Source organism: Scardinius erythrophthalmus (assembly GCF_964197995.2).
Source record: "Scardinius erythrophthalmus genome assembly, chromosome: 14".
In the NCBI taxonomy this organism is placed as follows: Eukaryota; Metazoa; Chordata; class Actinopteri; order Cypriniformes; family Leuciscidae; genus Scardinius; species Scardinius erythrophthalmus.
This window is the reverse complement of record NC_138234.1, coordinates 28,585,851-28,592,470: the sequence shown is the minus strand read 5'-3', so window position 1 is coordinate 28,592,470 and position 6,620 is coordinate 28,585,851. Positions and strand designations below refer to the sequence as shown.

At 35.5% G+C, this 6,620-nt stretch overlaps 1 long non-coding RNA gene across 1 annotated transcript; it reads left to right on the top strand.

Moving 5' to 3' along the window:
- The first annotated feature begins 4,114 nt into the window (after positions 1 to 4,114).
- On the top strand, positions 4,115 to 6,035 carry LOC308701812. The gene is made up of 3 exons (XR_014031517.1): positions 4,115 to 5,511; positions 5,590 to 5,693; positions 5,872 to 6,035. It is a non-coding gene; the product is annotated as an uncharacterized lncRNA (long non-coding RNA).
- The last annotated feature ends 585 nt before the right edge of the window (positions 6,036 to 6,620 follow it).

The window sequence follows — 6,620 nt, the reverse complement described above, 5'->3', positions numbered from 1 at the left end:
ACATTCATCAATTCACACAGCTCCTTTACAGAGACAGACATCCTGAAGGAAGGGAGAAAAACAGATCAGAAAAAATATAGCGCTATGCCCAGTCAACATTGTTTCACTTCACTTTGGAAATCCGTGCGTTAACATCTTCACAATAAAAACGTAGCAAGATAACTCTAGTGCTGGAAATTCTCAGCCTCTGGCAAGCGGTGATGGCAGTATGAGTGAGGCATGTTCTAGTGACAATCAGTAGCATTACAGGCTATAATTTGATCAGTTTGACAAAGAAAAAAAAAAGTTTTAATCTTATCAATGAGACCGAGTTTATTTACTTACTAGCAAGCAAACTAATCTGTGAAGAACTAGATTAGAACTAAACTGTGGAGAGCTTCAATGTCGTACTTTCGTCAGTCAGGTTCACAAATATAAAAATAAATAAAAATATTCGGTGACAATCACTTCGTCTAGACCATTTACCGATAAATAATAGTTGTGAATGTATAATAAACTTGAGAACAGTTGTCAAAAACAAACGTTTGCTGATACTTTACCTCACAGTGTTATTCGGCTATCCAGTGCTGAGCTTCGATGAAACTTCATGAGACCGGCGAGATGCTTCCACAGGGCGGGAGATACGCGGCGTGATTGACAGGTTTGACACCAAATGGATATACGTGAAAATCAGATGACATGATTTCACAACTTTTCATTGGCCATTTAGATATGTGAAGCATACTGTATACGGAAATGAACCTGGACATTCAATCCGTCGAAAAATCTCAAAATCGGCAAAATGGACATACGTGGTTTTCATCGGACAGCGACGTTATGCAAAATTCACTTTTACTTTTTTGGGAAACTAGACTGCCAAAAGAGCACCATCCTTCGGATGAGACGTTAAACCGAGGTCCTGACTCTCTGTGGTCATTAAAAATCCCAGGATGTCTTTCGAAAGAGTAGGGGTGTAACCCCGGCATCCTGGCCAAATTTGCCCAGTGGCCTCTGTCCATCATGGCCTCCTAATCCTCCCCATATACTGATTGGCTTCATCACTGTCTCCTCTCCACCAGTAAGCTGGTGTGTGGTGGGCGTTCTGGCGCAATATGGCTGCCGTCGCATCATCCAGGTGGATGCTGCACATTGGTGGTGGTTGAGGAGATTCCCCAAGAAGTCCTCGCTGCAGCCTGAAGCACGATGACGTAGTTGGATCATGATCCAATACGTACTGAATGGGGAGGTTCGGATCATTTTGCTGACTCTCTTGTTCGATCTCGTTCATCAAAATGAATGAATCTTTTTTGAGTCATTTCGTTCATTTAAGGGGCTTTAAATGTTATAGCCTACTTTTAACTGGCAAATTCCCCGAACACATCCACCTACGCAATCTTGATCATATTCTGAATTAAGAAATCATTATAATGCAGTCAAAAATAATTTACAGGGAACGTAATAATTACTAAGAGTCTTTTGTTCATTTGTCACGTTCATGAACATAATTCGCATGCGCTGGTCTTAAGTGAGATGATGTTCTAACCTGTTTAGTAGCCTACTGATAAATAGTAATAAGTAGCCAAATTATTGATGAATAAGTAATTATTTAGATAAATGTGATGCTTTCCTAGTTTCTCTCTACATACATGCAAAATAGTTAATTTTACAACATTTTAAATTTAATGCGTGTATAAAGAACATTTTAAAATAAAGCCATTTTATTTTATTCAGGTCATATTTTCTGTTGAGTGAAAGCAAAAATGAGTCAAGTAATTGTCTCTGTAATTTTAAGAGGTAGGCCTACAATAGCCTACGGTCTGTAAACAACTTAAAATACCAGTAGGCTACACATTCGCAAACGCAAAACATAATAGCATCAAGAAACTAAATCTTGTCAGAAAAAAAAGTGCTTAATGATATTTTGCCTGGTAAGAGTTCCTTCTTTAATGGCTATACTAATTTTTCCACAGTGCTCTGTAAGGTCCCTTAAAATACGAAATCGTCCCGTACAAGTACAGTAAGATGATGTGTCCCGTATCAAATCAATAATGGACAGGATTTGTCCCGTATTTTTCATTAGGCCCACACATAGTTGAATAAAAACATAAGGATTTTACAGTATGGATAATAATACTAATAGCAAATATAAAAATATCAATTTCACAATAGGTAACGTTAGTAGAGGCTCATTGCATGATTGCATTTTAGCGTCTTTGTTTCTATAGCAACGGAGTTTTATACATACATCATGCCATGCCTATAGCCTACATAAAAAATAAAATAAAAAAACCTGAATTTAAGTTTAATATACAAACTGATCACATCAGTCAGATCACGCAGTTGACACTCAAGTGATCATTTATATTTAACTTAAATTCATTTTTATTTTATTATTATTATTTGTAGGCTACAGACCAAAACGCACCACCGCGCATGCGCGTCCAGTACGTATTGGATCATGATCCAATTACGTCATCGTGCTACAGGCTGCAGCGAGGGGTGTCTCAGATTCCCCCCTTCTATGTAAAGCGCTTTGAGTGTCGAGAAAAGCGCTATATAAATGTAATGAATTAATTATTTATTATTTATTATTTTACATGGTGAACATAAATGTGTGTTGGAAGTGTGTATACACAACCTCCCCTATAATGGTAAAAAAGTGACGACAACTCCTTTTTGTATCCCCATAAATCATAAGCAGTGTCTCAGATCAAGCTGTTTGCACATTGTATAGGCCCCTCCCATGACTGTTGACAGACTAATAACATAGTTGTATGCTGTTGTACAATGTCTGCCATTTTCTCCAGGCCAGAGCAACATGTCTAATTATAATATGATAAGGTCATACATACCCTTTTCATCTCTGTGCGTGCTGTACAGTAAGCAGCTAGCATACTGCTCCCAAAAAGTGACAAAATAACGCCAACATTTTCCTATTTACATGTGATTTGTATAGTCACAGCATGTACAAATAACAAGGTCACATGAGACACAGCCATATTCTAACCATATACATACTGGGAACTGTATTCTCAGAAGGCGAAGCACTGCTACTTCTGCGGAGTGATTTACTCCAACTCTGAGCGAACTCTCTGCTCCTCACCATGCACAGGGCTTCTCAGGTGCTGCGAGCAAATTATTATTTTAAAAAATAAAAGCTTTTTATTTAAAAAAAAGAAATCCAATTATTTCAATCCATTATTTTATGCCTTTGTACAAAAAGAGTGAAATTAAAGTAACCATAATTATGTTGTAAATTTAAATAATCACAGAAATGTACTGCATTTCATTTTTACAGAAAAAAAGCTGTTAAATAATTCACAGTATGAATACTGTAGAATTACAGTAGATTGCTGGTGACTCTGCTGCCAGTATTTTACTGTAAATTTGGAAAAATACAGAATTATACTAATGGTATAATCATGTATTCAATATTTCATGTTAACGGTAATAAACTGTAAAATATTTTCAAAGTATGAATACTAGCTTATTAAAATATTATAGAATACTATCTATCTTATTGTACAGATAGATTTTTTAAAGTGTAGTCAGCCAGTCATCATCTGGGTGAAATTAATATTTTTGAAACTTTGAATCAATTGAACCAAATGATTCACTGTTTGGAAGTGCTGGAAGCACCACACATTGGTGACCCCTGCTAGTCAGAACAGTGTAAATGCAGCAAAAACTCAGCCCAATGTTTAAAAAACACCTTTTACAAACCAATTGAAAATGTTTTATATTAAAAGTGTAATCTAATAAATGCAATTAACAAATCATCTAAAACTATTAAATATTATTTGTCTATAATATGTGTTAATTTATTAAATTGTGGGGCTGATTTTGTTTGTTTTATGAAGAGCTTGGTTAATCATACCAATATGAGATTTTAAAATAGCTACAAGTTTTCCTTTTCATTATAGCCTACAAACGTGTCATTAAATGTATACAATTTATAAAACTGATCTGAGATGAGGTAAAAATCAAATAGACACTGGTGCATCGGTTCACAGAGACCATCGCCCCCTAGCGTTCAACTATTGAAATTTTGAAACAGTTATGACGTAACGAAGCCTCGTTTACTGAAGTCACGTGACTTTAGAAGTTTGATATACGCTCCGAATCACTAGTTTCTAAACAAACGATTCACAGAAGCTTCACGAAGCCTGTTTCGAAAACTCCTCGACCCCCGGTGGAAAGTGTTTTTGTAGCCCAAACACGGTATTTGGTGGACGAATTCTGCTTCTGCGTGGGTAAGGAAAGTTTCATTGAAGGCTATATTCTACTGAAGAAAGAGAGAGAAGTGTGCTTATTTCAGTTCCTGTGGTAAAATAAAATGGAAATGGCACATATTAACGTTATAAAGTCACAACAGCTTGATGACCATTGATTTGTGTAACTTACAGCAGTCTACTTTGTGTACAGCAGTGTGTACACAATGTACTTTTCAAGATAAATGTTAATCATAATCAGAATAGCCTATGTCTAATTTCATTTAATTTAATTTAGATATTCATTGAGGGAAATTGCTTTTTAAATAAACCGGTCTTGGGTCAGTGGTCTTTTATTCAATTTGACAGCCTTTGTGTTTGCACACCAATATTAACGTTTAGATCAAGCATACAATATCAGACTATAGTTTTTGTTCTGTAACCAATGTCACTTATAAAAATTCTAATGTCACATGAGGTGTTAAAAATAGGTCTCTGTAAGGATGTGACATCCGCCCATAAAAAAAAAAAAAAAAACACCCTCTGTTGGTTTCAAAGCTCGAAACGCACAGTTCCATCTTAAAGCCTTTGTGAAAGCAACCATATTTCATCAGGTAATGCATTTTAGTTGCGGAAACGACGCAAAGATCATACAGCATCTTATTTGTAAGTGTAATTTATTGTATATCTCGATAGATGTATTGTACTTGGATCAAGTACACAATGTTTCCTAAGAATCCTATTTTTATTTTATTTTGTTTGATTTATTTATCTCACAGGTCTACTAGTATGGTGTCAAGCTGTAGAAACAGAATTTACAAAATTGGGGCAAAGTGTGATTATAAACTGTGATCTTGATGAAAAAGAGATTTATTGGATGGTGCTAAAGCCGCCTAATCGCCCAGTTATGATATTACGGTTGTTTTCAACTTCTCCAACTCCTTTTTACTACGATGTAGGATTCAGATCCAAATATTCAGTGCAACATAAATATAATCTATTCATAAAAAATGTCACTGTTGATGAGTTAGGCATTTATTACTGCATGACCACTGAAGCACCTCCAAAATTCAGCAACGGCACCAAACTACACATCACTGGTGAGTGAGCTTCAGTGATCAGACCATATGGATTTTCAGTGCTTTGGCTAATTAAATGTATGGCTATTTTACAGAACCAACTCAATTAACTGAGTGCCAGAACAACACTGTTGAGCAGAATCATACCGTGGTGAATTATACTGAGCTGATCCAGAGACCATGGGGCATTATTATCCTCATATCTGGCCTGATGCATGGTGTTCTGGTCATTGTCGTCATTGGTGAGTTCATATCATTAATTTGATTTAAATTGATTTAATCTATTACTAAAACATGACCGTAAGTTTCCTCTCTTGTAGGTAGTGTATGTTGCTACTCTGGAAAAAAAGTTAGACATCAAGAGGCAGATTTACAACGGAATAATTTTATGCCTTTGGAACAACTCCAAGAGACAACGACAGTGGTAAATTATGCAAACCATCGTTTTTTTTTTTCATGTACATTTATATAATTTTTCATTACTTTTCATATTATTTTCATATTTTTTATGTATTTTATTCTTTATCACTGCTTGGAGCATAAAACAGATGTAACATGTACATGTATAACTGCTAATACTGGTTGCCCTGTTGCTCTTTCAGTATACTGAGGTGGGCTTTTCCTCAATATGTGAAGATTTCGAACAGAACCGGTGCTTTTCTGCTACAGCCCAAATCATAAACAGAAATAATTGTACCTGACTGTATATCAGCAGGTCACCTTTGTTTTAGATATAAAAGTTCATGACATGCTTACCTGTATAATTAATAAAAAAATATATATAAAAAGGAACTTTTCCTTTTTTCTTCTTTTTTTTTTTTTTTTTTTGTGAAAATTTAAAACATCCACCAACTAGACGATGGCTAGCCAAACTCCTCTCTGCAGAACAAACGTAGGCATTGTGGTTGGCCTCAAAGCGTTCAGACAAACTCTGTCATTTTTTCCACACTGGTCACCTGATCACCAGTGAATTGCAAAGCCAGGTGGTTAACCTTTAACAGTATATACTAGAATATATACTATATATAAGAAACGGCAACAATGATTCTATCAAACTTAAAAATAAAAATAAAATAAAAAAACACTCACTGACTGCACTACCATATATGTCTAAAGCAAATGTGAACTCTGCTCAAGGGTAAACCACCTGTCTAGAAAAACATGAGACCATATGAGTCATTTATTGTCAAGTGACCAACTCCGAGGAACTGATGATAAGATTAACACTTTATTTGAGCTAAACCACACTGCTGACACTTCTGCTTAGGAGAGCGAAACGTATGCACAGATTTAATGTCTATTGTCTTTTAGGAGATGCAATAAACTTCAACTTAAATAACTGTACCAACTT